The sequence below is a fragment of the Lissotriton vulgaris genome, chromosome 9, assembly GCF_964263255.1.
Source record: "Lissotriton vulgaris chromosome 9, aLisVul1.2, whole genome shotgun sequence".
Taxonomy (NCBI): domain Eukaryota; kingdom Metazoa; phylum Chordata; class Amphibia; order Caudata; family Salamandridae; genus Lissotriton; species Lissotriton vulgaris.
Window position 1 is genome coordinate 1,061,858,000 of NC_141697.1, and position 19,223 is coordinate 1,061,877,222.

Below are 19,223 nucleotides of genomic sequence, written 5' to 3' on the forward strand. Positions count from 1 at the left end.
CATGATGGCACCAGGTGGAGGTCGCACTTTATCAGCTCGTCTTGCCAGATTAGCCTCTAGACTACAATCATTTCATTTTGAAATGGTTTATGTAAAAGGGAAAACTAACGTTCATGCTGATTGCATGTCCAGATTGCACCCTTCTTATGATGTCCCTTGTGATGATGATGAGTGTGAGGTAGCTTTCACTTCCCAAGACGTTATGTTGGTGTATGGGGAGAAATTTGATTTAAGTAAGGAATCTTGGGCGAGAGAAATGGAAAAAAGCATTGAATTGACTGAAGTTAAGAATTACATTTTACAAGGGTAGCCAGAACAAAGGAAGTTTTCAGGCGAGATGATGAGTTATGCTAAGGTTCAAGATGAATTAGCAATTGAAAAAAGGGGTTCTCATGAGAGGTGATAAATTTATTCCGCCTTTTTTCTTGAGGAACACTATTATTGGCATTGCTCATGAAGGACATTTAGGAATTTCGTTTACTAGGAGACGGATAAAAGATTTCTTTTGGTGGCCAAGTGTAGATGGTTGTGTGGAACACTTTGTCCAAAAAAGCTCAGAGTGTGCCAATAGTGACAAGTCTGCTGTTCCTTTGCGTTCTGAACCTTGTCCTGCGGAGTATCCTTGTGGTCCTTGGCGGAAGTTAGGCCTTGATTTTATTGGTCCGTTTTCTGTCTTACCTGAGCAAGGAAGATTTGGCATGGTTTTGATAGACTACTTCTCAAAATGGCCAGAAGTCAAAATGGTCAGAGATATAACGACTAAAAATGTGATAGAGTTTTTAGATGAGACTTTTTGTAGGGAAGGAATCCCAGAAGAGTTAGTGACTGACAATGGACCACAATTTACTAGCAAGGATTTTGAATGTTTTATCACTAAATGTGGGATAATACATAATAAAATTGCTGTGTTCCATCCTGAGGCCAATGGCCAGGTTGAAAGATTCAACAGAGTTGTCAAGGAGGCTATCCAACTTTCTGTTAAAGGTAACCTGAACTGGCGTAATGCTCTTCAGTCTATGTTATTGTCTTACAGAACATCACCTGATTCTGTTACATTGGTCAGTCCATTTGAACTTCTAAGGGGTCGGAAACCCAGTACTCGATTGACTCCGTGGTGGTTGAAAAGAAATCTGAGTGACCATTGTGGTTTTTCAAAGGTTGACTATGATTTGGTCCGCAATAGAGTTAGTGCATATAAGGATGAGATGAAGAAAAGGATGGAGGAAAAACAAGGGTCAGTGAGTAAACATGTGATTTCTGTTGGTGATCTTGTTCGTATTAAGAGAAAGGAAGGTGTGTTGAAAGGAGGTCAGATCTGGTCACGTCCCAAGGAAGTCATTGAAGTTTTCAAGCATGCTGTTAGAATTGATGATGGGTGTGTTTGGAATTTGAACAGGGTTTCCATATTTAAAGGCAAGGATGCTGTTAAGTTAGATGATGACAGCAATGTATTTTTTGATTTTGAATCTGGCAATAAGGGTTCTGGCAATGAAGGATCCTCTACTGGCAGTCCTCTGGGTGAGAATGTCACACATAGGAATGTTACGCCTACTCCTCTTATTGTATCTTCAAAAAATTGTTCTAGGATTCATCGCCTTCCTGGAAGGTACAAGGATTTTGTCATGAATTAGCATCATTATGAACTTTACATGCTTGATTGTTCCATGTTAGAATGTTCAAGATTTTAACACTCAATATGTGCTATATTATTATATTATTTGTTTTTTTTTATTTTATCACTTTATCTTACTTTATTTTTTTTTATTTTTTTTTATTACAGGAAGGGAGGTGTGTTGTATACTGTATCACATGAATAACACGAGATAGCACGAGGTATGACTCGTGTCTATCTCGTGTCAATTGTTATTGTTCTGTGCACATGCTACTGCATCTTTTGAAGGTGGGAGTTGGGAGTAGTTTAGAATGATGTCATAACTTCTTCGACTGGACTTAATCTAAGACGTGTCCCAATAAACTCCTTCTTCAACAAGCTTCCTGTGACCTTGTATCTTTCCTACACGTACCTTATAGATAACTGATCCCCCCACCCCTGGGATACCTAGGGGTGACCCTGGGGGTCCCTAATATGCAAAATCATGGTAGTTGTTTTTATTTTTAAGGGCCGCTAACCCCAAAGTCAAGTTTGAGCACAATTTAAGGTCCTGGCAACCAGTGCAGCTTTTAAACTGAGCTCAGGCTTCAGCACTGCACACATTCTGATGCAGAAAATCTGCTGGCCTCTAAACTGCCTTGCCCCAGGATACTGGAGACTTCTAGGTAGTTTCAATCCCCTGCCCAATTACATACTAGGGGCTTATGGAGTAGGTCATGCCAATTACAGGGGTACCCCACCATACCGTAGTGTACCCTAGCATATGTTAGGTGTCTTAACTGCATTCTAATGTGTTCCTTGTAGCTTGGCACTGGCCCTTGGCCTGGTTAAACAGAGCCCCAGGGTCAGTCAGAGTCAGTTACCACCAGTTCCAGTCAGCAAAAAGTTGGGGGGGGGGGCCCAGGGTACATGATGACTTTGCAACACCAATGCCCACAGAAGCCAACCATTCCCAAAAACATTCTGATTCCTTTTTGAGTTTGAGTTGGATTTATTTGCACAATTGCTTCCACTCTCTCTGGCGACACTTTCCTAGCTCCTTTCACAATAATATGTCCAAGATATTGTACCTCTTTTTGGTATATTGTAGTTTTCTTGGAGACACTTAGGACCCGATCTAGGTAATCTTGATATACCTTCTCTTAAATACCAAATCATACCGATTCGGTATTTATGAGTAGGTAAATGGCATGTAGGTAATTTCTATTTTTAAATTACCGAATCGGTAAGATTCGGTAATTACCGTATCGGTATTTACCAATTCGGTAATTGCCATTCATTCCTATGGGCCTGTAGACCCATAGGAATGAATGTCAATTACCGAATCAGTAAATACTGATTCGGTAATTGGGGGAAACATTGAAGGGTGGCAGGGTGACACTTTGACACCCTGTTGCACCCCTCAATCGTGTATGGGTGCACATGTTGCAGACATACATGCCCTAAGGGCATGTATGTCTGTAACATGGCAGCGTTTGAAAAGCAAAAAAAAATGCTTTTTCAAGGCTTTTAATTATTTACCACCAACTTCTAGTTGGTGGTAAATAACAAATTCTGAAAGCCCTATAGCACTGATTACAGTGCTATTTACATCGCTAAATACAGATTCGGTAATTTTACTGATTCGGTAATTTTACCGAATCGGTAAAATTACCGATTCAGTAAAATTACTGAATCTGTATTTTAGGTGGCCCTACATCTCATTTTCCAAATACCAGTCGGTAACGGCCAAAATTACCGAATTTTGGCCGTTACCGACCGGTATTTGCCTACCTACATCTGGCCCTTTGTGTATGTTCTCAGCCTGGTGGTTAAATAGTGCAATGGTGTCATGTTTACACACATTTTGCATCTCTAGTGCCACAAGCAGATAATCTATGTATTGTACAAGGGTTGACCTACCAGGCATCTGTGGAGTTTCTAGATTTCTTTTCAGGATTTGATTGTGGGACACAACACTATGTTAATACCTTCTGCTGGAAAACAACGGAAAAAATAAACTGCCTTTCTTCATGCAATAGTACTGAGAAGAAAGTCTGGCACAAACCGATAAGTATAAATTATTCTGCTGTATACAGGATTTTAAACAATATGCTAGCTGGATTTGGTACCACAGGACAACAGGACACCACAATTTCATTTACTTTTTGCAAATCCTGCACTATCCAATATTTTCCACTGGGTTTCTGCAAACCCATAATTGAAGAGTTACATGGAATTTCAATTAGTTCTTTCAAGATTCCTTCCTGCAACATGTCATCTACATCTATCACTGGTTGTATTCCTGCTGCTGTCTCGGGTGTGAAATTATATGGGGGTGTTCTTGGATAGGCTGCATTTACTTTCACAGTTCTTCGGACTGGTTATACACCTTTAATTAGTCCAATGTCTTTCCATGTAAAATCCCAGACTCCTGAGTCCCCTATTTCTTTCAAATCCTCAGGAATTGCATTGCTAGTTAGCAAAGGGAATATTCCTGTCTCAGCCTGTTGTTTGATTGATTTTAAATCCTCATCCCCATCATGCGCTAGGAATGCCACACTATCCGGTGTACAATAGATAGTACAATTTAACATGCAGAACAAATTCCTTCCTAACAGGTTCACAGTACTTGAATTTCAGATAACAACTTGGTGCTTCTCTTTAAATGAGCCTATTTTTACAGGACCCTCTTAAGAAACTAGATTGTGGATTTGTTTATTAGTTACTCCTACAGTTTGGATAGTTTTCCCCAAAAAAGGTAGGTATGGAACTCCCACTGTTCTAACTGTGGATCTAGTAGCACTGGTATGAGCAAGAAATTATATGGGGTGGCCATAAACATTTGCATTCACACATGGGTCTACCTCTAAGACTGCGCAAAGTACACAATCTTTTTCCCCTCTCATGCACCATCAGTGTGATTTTTTTTACTTGAACCATCAGTTTCAAATAACAGGAATTGTTGTAATGCATTCTTGTTTACATTCTGATATTGTGGCATGGCATTTTGAAAAAATATAGTATTCTTTTTTGGCATCTGTTTCAGATTGAAGCTAATATTTCACATTTTTGCAGCCGCAACTGGCATCATTGGTGCCTGTCCGTGCATTGGCATCTGCATTTGTTTTACGGGCACATTTTGAGCTTGCATACCTTACGACATTTGCACATTCCCTCCAGCAGTATCAGGATTATATCGACATTCTCTCTTCCACTGTCCAACTCTATGACAGATGTGACAAGCTGTAATTTTTTCATAGCAGCAACATCTGTACCAGATCCTGTACTAACAGGAACAACTCTACCTTGTGATGCATTCATTTCTCCTTGAGTTCCTTGAAACCCGAACTGTGGCATGTTTCCTTGATTTTCTACAAAAGAAGGATTCTGAAAACCTTTCTGAACCACTTTGTTTGTGCTAATATAAACGTATCCTTTATCCATTTCTGCTTTATATCTGATTCATTGCTACAGTACCTTAAATATTTCAGGATTTTGTGGAGTGATTTATTTTGCCAACAGTTCATGCTTTGAGTTTTGTGCAAACAAATCTCTGGCTTTAGCCCTAAAAAACTGAGATGCGAACATCCGCATGTGCTTCTGTCATGAGGTGATGGATCTGCTTCAGGACGCAGGGGGAAGGGAAACAGAAGAGGATCAGTTACGCCCTAATTTCGCACCTCTTTTTTACTTTCAGCCATACCGTCAAGTCGTGTCATCCCTTCCCGATGAGAACATGAAAGAAAGACGGTCCCTTTAAGAGTAGGGACTTCCAGGAGTATAATACCTCCTACCAGGATCACGTCACCGGGACAAGAGGACCAACCAGAATCGTTCCCCACCGGGCGTTTTTTTTAAGCCCCAGAAGAATTGAGAGAAAGAGCCCCAGAGATAGTGAGGACGAGACCTCGACATGATCAGAAGAGCAGAAGGACATATGCGTGTCTTGCGGCATTGAGAACGCGCTCGACAACGCAACAAGAGGATTCATTCCCTGATGCGAGGTCAGAGGAGACACCGGACCTCAACTTACCTAAGGAAGCTGCAGAGACTGAATGGAGCAGACGGTCTCACAAGCTATCCAGCCACGTTCCTGGAGGAGCGTAGCTCTCCCAGGTACGAATTCTTCTGTGGGGCCTGGTAGGGTGGAGAAGGGAAAAGGCCAACAAGCCTTAACTGGGAACAAGAGAGGAAAAGTACCATTTAGCCCATAGTACTATCACACTGGAGGAGGTAATTTCCTTTAAGGTAAAAATTCCCCGTCACCACCCCACCCAGAAAACATTGCATAATAGAGAGAATAAAGAACACTTATAAGGGTCTCTATTCTTTCTGAGCCACCCACGCTGTCTGGCACCTCAAGAAGAAGACAACCCTCACAGGACCTTCAAAGGAAAAGAAAGAAAAAGGAACACTGTTAAATTCATTGCCTGACTGTTCCCTATGAAATAAAATAGGGAAGATAAAAACCATTTACACTCTCTGCGTTATTATTAACCTGCTACAGATGGTGAAAAACCTGGGTAATCCTTCATTTGGCTGTAACTATGGATAACCTGAAACAACAACTTATAAAAAGAAAGGGCAAGAGAAGCTGGAATGGTCCCTGGAGAGGCTATTGACACTGGCACAGGCAGACAGAGATTTGTTTAACCGCATCGCTGCTGCGGTGATTTTTGCGCTACGCAGCTTTTTTCGAAAAGCCGCGTTAGATGACGAGCTCAGCTCGTCATCCGCACACGCCCCCCGTGGCTGATGACGAGCTGAGCTCGTCATCAGCATCGAAGGGGTTAAAGACTCTATTTCCCAGCAAGTAGAATGTATCCATAAGGTGACAGAGGATCAATTATAATTAACCACCCAACAACAGACTCCTCAAGCAGGACATGCTGTGTTCCCGAATATAGTACTCCAGATGCCTTCTTACTGAATTATGAGAGAGTTGACAGAGCCTGTGGTTGGCCGGTCGCTTAATGGTCGTTTTTCCTAGCCCCCCTTCTAACCCCGGAAGCTCAAGCCTCATACGAGGTGGCCAACGCTGGCAAGAATATCCCTCACACAGAAATCAAAGAAATAATACTGGATGTCTTGGGTATGGACTCTGAAGCCTATCGACTCAAATTTAGGAAAGAAAGACGGTTCATAGGAGACAACCCTAAGATTCCCTTTTATAGTTGAAAACAGCTGTAGATAAGTGGCCTGAACCTAATGAAAACACTAAAGAAGAGATAATGGCCCTCATTCATTTGGAATAATGCTTAGAGACGGTACCTTGTCACACTCAATGATGGCTACGGCAGCACACTCACCTTACCATCGAATATAGCCTCGATCCTCTCCTTGGGAAAATGAAAAACCCCACCGTCCTGGTATGAAAACAATAAAAACTGAGAAGAAAACCACTACAACTATACCAGAACCAATTAAGCCCCAGAATAATAAGACCGAAACCCTCCTATCCAGAGGACCTCAATGTTTCGACTGCGGATACTAAGGACCTATTGCTCGGTTTTGCCCCGACAAAGAGAGTTCGGAGGAACCAATGAACATCTGCTGCCTCCCTAAATCCATTATTTTTCCAGAAGATCTTAGTACGTGCTTCTTGTAAATCTCTGGGTGAATACAAAATAGTATTCATGCTTTACTCTATCCAGGGTGTCGTCAGTCAGTCATCCAAGTCAACTTAGTAGACTCCCAACTCATTCCCGGAGCAAAATTGTCCATAAGGTGTGTCCATGGGGATATTAAGGTATATCCTCTAGGAGAGGTTCCCATTGAAAATCCCAATGGGTGTATCACCCTAGTCAGAGTAATGGTACTGGGAAATCTGCCTGAAGAACTAATTATAGAAACAGACAACCCACATTTTATAGGAGTAGTCATGGACAAAGTGAAATTCCAAAAGACCTAAACAAAAGCCCACCCAAACCTTCTTATACGAATCCCTGGTCCTCCAACCGGAATTTCATTATGCTCCAGCTAATGACTCCACACTCCAGATCGCATGGCAACAGGCTAAGAAAAGTAACGCTTCTCTACAAGACACTTACCCCTGCTTTCAGGTTGGGAACAATCTCCTTCACCGAATAGGGAAAAAAGACGGCTCTCCACAACTAGTAGTTCCTATGAGCTTCCGTGAGCAAATCCTCTTCTTCTCCCACTCTCATCTCCACGCAGGGCACAGTAGTGCTGAAAAAACACACAAAGCATCTTGAAACACTTTTACTGGCCTGGTATTTTTGCCAACATATCAAAATTCTGTCAAGAGCACAAAATCTGCCAAAAGAAGAATTCATACAAACCTCCTTCAGTTTCCTTGTAACCCCTTCCCATAATAAGGAAGCCATTTGAGACAATAGATATGGATTCCATAGGGCCTTTCCCCAAATCGAGAAATGGAAATCAATACACCCTGGTGGTGGGAGATTATATAACCAGATATCCGACGCATTTCCCTTAAGAGCACCTACTATGGCTAATATAGCTAAGAAATTGTTAGAATTCTTTTTGAGAGTAGGGTTTCCCAGAGAAATCCTAATGGACCAGCGTAGCCCATTCATGTCACGTCTTATGGGTCAGGTCAGTAAAAGATTGAACCTCTCACATATAAAAACCTCCATCTATCATCCTCAAACAGATGACCTATGCAAGAGGTATAACGGGACTCTTGAGTTAACCCTCAAGAAAATGTTAGCCAGTGAAGTGAAATAATAGGATCTACTCCTGCCCCTTGCCCTCTTTGTCATTCGGGGTCAGGTTACAGCGTAGCCTGGGTTGTTCGTCCGATGAACTTCTTTACGGTCGACAACCCAGAACCCTATTGGAGATGACTGGGAACAGGAAAAACCAAGAGAAGCCCAGAGCCTCTTAAAATATACTCAGGGTCTAAAAACCTACATAAGTAAACTACGGAACTTAGCCTACCCAGAGAATGTGCAAGTGAAACCAAAAACCTTTTATGGTAAAGGAAAAAAATGGAGGCACCGCCAGGTCAATGACTGGGTCCTAATCCTCCTCCGTTCTTCCTCCGCTAAAGTAAGGTCAGAATGGAACGGGGCCTATCAAATAGTAGAAAAATCGGTCATATGAGCTATCGACTACAGATAATCCCTAGGAAGACCCAGACATATCACATTCACATTCTAAAAAAATGGATAGGACCTCTTCTCAAGACCACTGACCTAATCATCCCAACTCCACCCTACGACTCTTCTACTCTAGATCAGCTAGTTATAAACAATGCCCTAACTGTAGACCAGTAATCCTCTCTTCAGGGGGTCTTACATCCTTTCTCTTCCATGTTTTCTGATCTCTAGGGTATCCCTGGTAGAGCGCAACAACGCCACTCTCCTGGGTAAAGTGGTTAAACAGCGACCATACCGGATACCTGCTGCCAGAAGACAGGCCATTAACACTGAGATAGACAACATGTTAATAATGGGCATCATAAAACCTTCCCAAAGCAACTAGTCTTCTCCGAAAGTATTGGTCCAGAAACCAGACTGATCAATATGCTTATGTAATGACTTCAGGGCCGTCAATTCTATTTCCAAATATAATTCCTACCCCCTTCCCAGAATCGATGAATTGATCGAGAAATTAGGAGAGGCCCAATACATTTCAATCCTAGACCTCACAGAAGGTTATCGACAAGTGCCCCTTAGAGCCAAAGACCGAGAAAAAAATGCCTTTGCCGCCCCCAATTGCTTGTATAAATGCACAGTACTCCTGTTTGGGTTACACGTTGCACCTGTCACATTCCAGAGGCTTATGAACAAAGTATTCCACAACCATCAAACATATTCATTAGCCAATTTAGATGAAATTAAGGTATACAGCCCCTCATGGGAACAACATCTAACCCATTGCCAAGAGATTTTACAAGCCCAAAAGGCTACAGGTTTACATTTTAACATCAAGAAATCTAGAATGGCTTTTCAGAAAGTTAAATATCTGGGATACCTCCTGGGAAATGGCGTTATAGAGCCCCAAGAAGAAAATAATAAAGTTATCCTAAATACCCCTATTCCTAGCACCAAGAAGGAAGTGAGAGCATTCCTAGGGTTATTAGGTTATCAGGTTCATACCCTGCTATTCCGAGATTGCAGAGTCTCTGACCGATCTCCTAAAAAAGGAAGTGAAAACAAAAGACTTGATAAAACCCTCATGGGTGGTACAAGAAGCATTCAAAGAGCTAAAGAAAGCTATAACCTCTAGTGCCAACCTGGTCTCCCTGACCTCTAACATACCTTTTGTATTATAGACAGATCCTTCTGAAACGGAACTGGGAGCTGTTCTCTCCCATGTTTAATTCCCCATTTTATACTTTAGCCGCAAACTGATTCCCCCTGGACTGAAATATCCCAAAATTGAGAAAGAGTGCTTTGCCTTCAAGAGGGCTGTCAAGAAATTACGTTACTACCTGGAAGAGTCCTCCTTTACACTATACACTGATGATGCCCCCTTACAGTGGATGAGCCGTGATAAGGGCAACAACCCTCGAATCCTTCACTGGTTTCTCTCTCTACAACCCTTTGTTTTTGAAGTTCGACACCGTAAGGGCTCGGAAAACGTGATCGCTGACTTCCTTTCCCGTATTCCCCATTTGCCCACCCGGCAAATGTTTAGGGGAGGGATATGTCATGAGGTGACGGATCTGCTTTAGGACACAGGCAAAAGGGAAACAGAAGAGGATCAGTTACCCCCTCATATCGCACCTCTTTTTTACTTTCAGCCATACCGCCAAGCAGCTTCATCCCTTCCTGGAGAAGACGGGGATAAGGAAGATCAGGGCTAGAGTCGGGGTACCACGCAGGTGGACGGCATCCACCCACTTATTTTACCGGGTGGACGCCGTCCACCCTGCCCAAAAGCTGGACTGGACAATGATGGCGTTACTTACTGGACCGGCCGCCCCGCCGATCTCCCAACCTTGACATACTCATCGCATCCTGCTTCCTCCTCTCTCCACCCCCGTCACCCTCCCCTGCCCACTCACTCGCTACCCATCTCATGCTCTCTCTCCTGAAGTCTGTTCCCCCCTCTATCCGCGCTCCCCTCTCACAGGTGCTCCTCCCGCCCCCCCTTCGCGCTCTGTTCATGACCTGCTCACGCCCCCCCCTTTGAGCCTTCAAACTTAACTACGAGGCTCGCATCCTTTCCCCATTTCTCGTCCCATCACACCTCTCTTCCCATGACTTCATTCACCCCCATACACCCAGGAGCGTAGCTGCTACTGGTGCAGTGGCACCGCAGGCCCACGGAAACGTGATTATTGCTGTGTTACCTGCTGTGACGTCACTTCCTGTCTCTGAGCGTCCCCCCACTTCTTTATTCAGGACTTGTGCCCTGCAGGAAGATGGTCCCTTTAAGATACAGGACTTCCAGGAGTATTATGCCTCCTACCAGGATCATGTCACGGGGACGAGAGGACCAATTGGAATTATTACCCGCTGGGCGGTTTTTTTAGATCCAGGAAAAATAGAGAGGAAGAGCCCCAGAGAGTCAGCGAGGTTGAGATGCCCGCACAACCAGAAGAGCTGAAGAAGGATGTACGCAGGTCTTGCATCATTGGGAACACGCCAGACACCGTGTTGGAGGAACTACGGCAATGAGAGTATTCATCCCCCGAGGCCAGAGGAGACGCTAGAAACTATAGGGGAAGCACTTAGTGGCCAAATTCTTAGGTTCGCTAATTTTACTGTACTAGGAGATTTAAACTTTCACATGGACGATCCCAATGATAAACACGCCGTGGACTTTAAAGAAATCATGCAGGTTCTGGGACTGATGATGCACATATCGGAACCTACTCACTCGGCAGGACACATACTTGACTGTATTAGTACCAATATTGAGGTGAAATCCCCGGTACAACAAACATGGACGGACCACAAATTTATTGAGTTTAATTTTAGCATTAAGGAAACTGAGAGAAAGAAGAAGGATAAAAACATTACCGGTGGACTTCTTTAGATACTCCCCATTAGTTTGGTCTCAGGTGCTTACGAGAGTCTTCAGGGGAGCTAATAATAACATAATCCCGGCTACATGGGCAACATCCATCATAGTACCCATTTATAAAAAGGGAAGTCGCGAAGACCCTGGGTGCTACAGACCCATCTCCTTCATTGACTCTGCCTTTAAGATCTTGGGCAGAGTTTTACTAGCTAAATTGAGGGACGGCCTGGAGAGTTGTGGAGGACTTTCTAACATACAGTACGGCTTTAGAGAGAACCGGGGAACCCTAGACCAATGCTCAAACTTGCACCTTTTAGTCTCCAAATACACGGTGGCCGGGGAGGGGTCTGTATATTTGGCTTTTATGGACCCTGAATATGAATAGGTCCAAGCTATGGTCCCTATTGTATGATCTCGGAATAGAGGCTCCTCTAGTAGCTTTTATTGCAAATTTGCACCAGGGTCTCTCAGCCAAAGTGCGGGTTTCCAAGGAGGGTAGGTGCACCGATAGTTTCCACTCTGAAAAGGGGGTGCGTCAGGGTTGTATCCTGGCCCCCCTTCTCTTTACGATCTACATAAACGGATTGGGGAAATACCTTGAAACAGGGGATGCTGCTGTACCGCGTATAGGAGGAAAGCAGATCCCGGCACTCCTATACGCGGACGACGCTGTTTTAATAGCGCGTACGGGAAATGGGCTACAGACCCTTCTGGATCTTTTTGGCTCCTTTATGGAGGACTTAGACTTAAAAGTTAATATAACTGAATCCCACATTATGATTGTAGGCAGTCAGAGACATAAGTTGCACGCAAAATCCTTTACCTGCAGGGGAGAGACACTCTCTAGGGTGCCTGTCTTCCCATATTTGGGGGTCCTATTTGACGAGAGAGGTTCATGGGGCCCCCAGATAAAGGCGAAGAGTATCTCTCTTGCCCGCTCTACATCAGCCCTCTTGGCTTTCACAAAAAGATTGGGGGCAAGCCTATGGAGGCAGTGTTAAAGGTTTATAATAGCAAGTGCATTCCAATTGCTTTGTATGGGTCTGCCTTGTGGGGGTATGTCAACCAGGATAAAATCCAGAGGGTGGAAAATGGGCTTATAAAACAACTTTTATCTGTCCCGAAGTCCACTCCGACCCTCCCCCTCCATGAGGAAGTTGGTCTGCCCTATATAGAGGATAGGCTTAAGCTAGCTCCATTAATTTTTTGGGCTAAAACATGGATGAATCCTGAACTGACACTCAACCACAGCATTCTGTAGGATGTGACCTCACGGGACCAGACTATGAAAATTCCATGGTTGAAATATATTAAATCCTCTTTCACGTCATTAGGGAGACCGGAGCTATTTTTAAATCCACATAATATTAGGAAGGAGGACGTTAAATGGATTAAGCAGGAATTTCTGACGAGGGATTGTCTACAGAGAGAGGAGGTGGAATTAAGTAAACCTCTGGTAAGAACCTATCTGATTTTATCCACCACTCCTTCTCTGGAACCTTATTTAAAAATTGTCACAAACCCACTGCACAGATCCCTGCTAACAAAATTTAGAATGAATTTAATCCATTATTCGCTTGGCTGTTTTCATTCGTGGGCTAAACCTGAAGATGCCGCACCCTGTAGCTGTGATAAGTTTTCAAACCAGGACACTCTCCATTTTATGTTTATTTGTGGGCATTACATTGTTGAGAGGAAAAAATACTTAATCCCGATCTTGAAGGATACCAGTTTTATCCAAGTCAGACCAGCACTAATTTTTTTGCAAACACTGCCTAACACTTTTATAATGTTCAGTGTTGCAAGTTATCTAACAGCCGCTTTTAGATCAAGGTGTAAGAGGGTCCTGCAAGCTGTCCCCTTTTAACCTGTTTATACTTTTTACCTAAATTTTAACATATTTTGAATGCATTGTTAATATTTTATTGACTATGAGATGGATTATACATTGTGCAGTTTAAATTTGTTGTACTGTGTTTGCCTTTTATGATTTGAAAAAAAATCGAATAAAGTGTATTTTGACTGACTGACATTAAGGATAAACCTGTAACCTGTTGGGGCAAAATCATCGAACATCCCGACCTTAAAAACTGGGCAAAAGATAATAAACCTATTTTCTCAGGAAATATACACACTGACAACCAGAACTTTGTGTACTGGATGAATGAAATAGGCAATAAGATTATAACCACAGGAGCAGGTTCTAAATCCAATAAAGGAAAGTACTCTGCACCATGGTTTTCAGGCCCTCTCAAAGAAATGTTGGTTAATGTCAAAATCTTAGAGCGAAAGTGTCGTCGCCACTATGAACAAGAGGATAAAAGAACATATAAGATAGGGCGAAAACAATATCATGCTGCTATCAAAAATGCTAAAGCTGAGTATTATACGGCACAAATTGAAGTGACAGGCAATAAACAAAAAGAAATATTCAATATTGTGAATAGTTTCAGAAATCCCAATGCATTGACACAAGATATCCCACCTTCACAGAACCTATGCGATAAGATAGCTGACTATTTTTTTTCAGAAAATAGAGACTATCACGAAAGACTTTCCACCATTTAAGCAAGAGAATCTGAGGTCAAGGCCAATTTAAGCATTCACAAACCCGGTTGGGAAACCTTTGACCCCATTAGTCTGGAAGATATGCATAAGGCGATATCGACGATGAAATCTGGATCTCCTTTTGATCCTTGTCCACCTACGTTGCTGAAAGCAATAGCAGAAGAAGTTAACCCTGGAATAAATTCCAGTATTAATGCCTCTCTCGCCTCAGGCGAGATCCCTTCAAATTGGAAAGTGGCAGCAGTCAGACCCTTACAAAAGAAAGCTATCCGGCGACTCTTACAAATCTACACCCTATCTCGCTTCTCCCAATTCTATGCAAACTGACCGAATCCTGTGTAAATAAACAACTGATGACTTTTCTGGAGGAGAATGAAACCCTCCATCCATGCCAAGCTGGTTTTAGGGCACAGCACTCTACCGAATCAGCTCTTCTTTCTACCACCGAAACCATTCGAGCTGCATTGGATCAGGGCAAGAAGGCTGTCCTGAGCCTTTTAGATCTCTCTGCAGCATTCAACATGGTGTCCCACGCTATCCTTTTACATCGCCTAGCAAACGCGGGCATAGCAGGAAACTTTCTCGAATGGTTCAGAAGTTTTTTAGCACACAGGCGTCAGGTCACCATGCTGGGTCAATTCCGCTCAGAGGAGAAAATGCTGACAACAGGGGTTCCGCAGGGCTCAAGCTTGAGCCCCACATTGTTCAAACTATATATGGCTCCCCTGATCAAACTAATCTCCTCGTTTGGCATTGACTCGATTGCATATGCAGACGATACCCAGTTGGTTCTAACATTGGACAAAAATGCTTCGAATGCTGAAATTACTCTGAAAAAATGCCTTTTGGCAGTATTCGCATGGATGACCAGTAATCATCTAAAATGTAATTCTGTTAAAACAGAAATTGTGCCTTTCGGTTCCAATAACTGTTTTTCTCCTCAGTCCTGGTGGCCCAAGGAGGCAGAGGCTCCACCCAATACTGTCAATGCAGTGAGAAATCTGGGGGTTAAATTTGACAACACTCTGTCTTTTAACCAACAAACCAGAGAAGTAGCTGGAAACTGTTTCAATATCATTAGAGGTCTGAGAAAATTCTTTAAGCTAGACGGACTGTTGCAGTAGCATTGATAACATCAAGATTGGACTACTGCAACAGCCTGTATGCAGAGCTAAATAGATCTGGCCTGCACAGACTTCAGATGGTGCAGAATGCTGCGGCTAGGCTAGTTTTAGGTTGGGCAAGAACATCCTCAGCCTCTGCCGCGCTAGATGCACTGCACTGGCTCCCGATACAAAAACGTATTTTGTTTAAAGTCCTGACAATCTCCTTTAAAGCTTTTCATCATCAAGGCCCAACCTATCTACAGAAATACTTTAAACAATACTATCCGTTACGTGAACTCAGATCTTCCTCATCAAATCTGCTTACCGTCCTCAAATTTAGGTTGACGACGAAGGGAGGAAAATCCCTATCTGTGATTGGCACTAAAGCATGGAATAAATTACCTCAATATCTCCGTGCAGCCAATACAGAACTAAGTTTCAGTAAACAACTAAAAACATGGATCTACTCACTGCCAGACACAGTACGTAAAACCCTAATATGATCCTTTCCCAGTTTCTCGAACAGTCTAGATACGGTCATCTGCTAGATACAGGAAGTCTCAGCGCCAAGATACTCCTCGGAGTGGTAGTGCGCTATACAAGAATCCAATCACATCACATCACGCCCGACCTGGATTTACCAGAGGAAGCTGCAGGGACCGAATAGAGCCGAAGGTGTCACACCAGCTATCCAGCCACGTTCCTAGAGGAGCGTGGCTCTCCCAGGTACAATTGTGTCTGTGGGGCCTGATAGGGAGGAGGGAGTAAACGGCCAACAAGCCTTAACTGGGAACAAGAGAGAAAAAGAACCATTTATCCTATGATACTATCACACTGGTGGAGATCATTTCTTTTAAAGTTAAAAGTCCCCATCCCCACCCCGCCTTGAAAGCACTGCATAGTAAAGAGAGTAAAGAATACTTACCAGGGTCTATGTCCATTCCCAGGCACCCACACTGTCTGCCACGCTAAAGAAGAAGACAACACTCATAGGACCCTAAAAGGAAAAGAAAGAAAAAGGAACACTGTTAAAATCATCACTTGACTGTTTACTATGAAATAAAATAGTGAGAGGTAAAAAAAACATTTGCTCTCTCTGCATTATTATTAACCCGCTACACCTTCTCCTCTGGATATTCAAGTCCACTGTGCTTCAAGAATCTCTCCTAGTGCTCATTAAGCATGGGCGGAAAATCCGTTTCGCTCGCGGATTTTGCGGATTTTCGGTAAATTCGCAATCCGCGAGATTTGCGAATCTCCCGCAAAATCCGCAAATCCGCGAGCAGCGGATTTTGCTCGCACTGTTCGCGTGAGTTCGCGGCTTCCCAGTACAACTTCGCGCCCCGCGAATAAGTGCAAAATTGCAGAAATACGATCTTAGCAAAACTGAAACTACTTACCAGGTTCAAAAGTTCAGGCTCATCATTAGTAGCCATTTCCTGTAGTGCTTCCTGAGGGGCCCCTCCAGAGTTCAGTTGCCAGTTGCAACTATTATGTGACCCTGCTCTGAACCTCAGAATAGTTACACATATGCCTCAAAGGTCCTGAATTACAGCTAAGGGAGACAAGCAGGAGCCAGGCTGGAAGTTCAAATCCATTAATCAGCCCCTAATTCATTATTGTCAGTTGGGGCAGGGCAGGTGTTGTAACTAATTTTGCAACAATGAAAGCACCTAGCAAGTGCAAAAGATCACTAATCAGGAAGCACTAAGGAAGCAGGTGCCAGCTAAAAAAATATTCTGTGACACATTAATCAGCCCCAAATTAATTCAGTTCACTTGAGGCAGGGAAGGTGTGCTTGCATTGCCACAATAATGTACACTGACTGGACAACCAGAGGGTGCTGTGATGAAACAGAGGGTGGCATGGGTGGGCCAGAGGGTGGCATGAGTAGTCAGAGAGTGGCAGTGGTGACAGAGAGTGGCAGTGATGAAGAAGAGTGTCCCAAACAGGCTGGACACGTAGAAACAACAAGTTCGCGAAACTTGCGACCCGACAGGTAAGTTCGCAATTTGCGACATTGTACAAAACCCTCGCGAACTGGCAGAAACCCGCGCAAACACAAAAAAAAAAATCCGCAAATTCGCGAGAATTCGTGGATTTTGCGGATTGCGAGTTCGCAAATCCGCAAAATTCGCGAACGCGAGATTCGCTAAATTCGCCCATGCTTAGTGCTCATGTACAGTCTCTTTTGGCTCCTCTGTTGCTGGTTGAAAATTGATTCAATCATATCTTTCTGGGGTATGCTGCCTTTCAAAAAAGTAATAACTGCCTCATACTTCTCCATCATTGTAGGAGATGGTACATTTGTCCGAACCACTCTCGCTGGTTCTTTTCTAGGCCACTGTATTGCAGTCTTACAATCAGTAGGTGCTACAATATCAAAAAAAGTATTCAAATCAGTCCCCAACACCTTTGAAATCTTTATGAACTGGTCCACTTGAATGAATGAATGAATGAGTGATTATTTCTATCGCGCAAGAAAACTTAACCCAAAAAGGGCATCAAGGCGCTGTCAGATGGAAAAGACAAAAACATAACTGAGGCTAAAAGACAGAAACAGAGATGTGAACGCCGGTCACATTAAAATTAATAGGCTGATAAGAACAGCCATGTCTTTATGAGTTTGCGGAAAACAATCAAAGAGGGTTGACTGGCAATTTCCGACGGGAGCGAGTTCCATAATTTGGGGGCCAGCAGAGAGAATGCTCTGCCCCCCATCTCGCCTTCTTTTTTTTTTTAAATCTTTATTGAAATTTAAGGCATAAGTTGTATTCACAAGGTTACATTTTAACTTTCATCTCAGAATCATATATCCATGTAGCTTATAATCATAGTATCTACTGCTCAGTCTTATATACAGCTAGCCGGTTTCAAACAATAATAAGTAGTAACGTAACCGTGTATGCAGAAATCACTTCTTGTAGCACAGTTTAAAGGCCTTTCGAGTTGTACAGTATATTATATTAACCATCAGAACATTAATTCTTAAATCTAAAAAGAGTCGTCATAATTAGGTATTCATTTCACGTTCACACCGACTTTTCAGCCACTCCACCTGTTCCAGGTTATGCAGCTCTGCAAATCCGTACTTGAACGACGCCCTGTCTGGTTCAGTAATGTTAGCAAACCATCACCCAGCTACCTATTTATCCTCCCCTTCAGAGTCTAAGTCTTCTTCTTCCGGTAAGGGTTCACAAATTTCTCCTCTATAAATATTCCATGCTGTCCATACCTTGTTCCATTTTCGGGGGCATGCTCTGAGCACATACACCGCCCTTTCTGTAACCATCAGCATGTCCATGTTTTTACTCCACCTATTAGCTGTAGGCAGTTCCGGTGCCCCCCATTTTTGCGCAATGTCTCGTTTAGCTACCATCATGGCCAGAGTAGCCCATATCAGGCCATATCTATCCAGATCATTGGGGTCCCAGATGTTCAATAAGCATTTGCGAGGTTCTGGCAAAACGGAGATCTTAAGCGTTTGCGAGACAGTGCGCATAACCTGTCTCCAGTATTCCTGTACGCGCGGGCAATCCCAGAGTGTATGGTACAGTGTTCCCTCCTCCCCGCATCCTCGAAGACAAAAGGGATGTGGTGCCCTATGTATTTTGTGAAGCAAAGTCCCAGTGTAGTAAATGCGATGTAAAATTTTAAGTTGCACTAATCTGAATTTTGCTGAAATACCTACTTCTCTCGGTGATGCTAGTGCTTCGTTCCATTCTGACTCAGTGACCTCACCTATTTCTCGCACCCATTTTTCTCGTAGTTTTATTGTAGGGTCCCCTAGGTTGTTGATCAGTTTTTTATGTATGAGGGAGGTCGCGCTTTGTTGCATATAGTCCGTCAACAGCCTATCCTCCAGTGGTGAGGACTCTGGTATATCAGTGCCTACTGGGATTGCCTGGAGCAGTGCGTGTCTTATTTGCACATATCTAAACGTCTCTGTCGGGCCCAGGCCATATTGCTGTTGGAGCTGCGGAAATGCGACCACC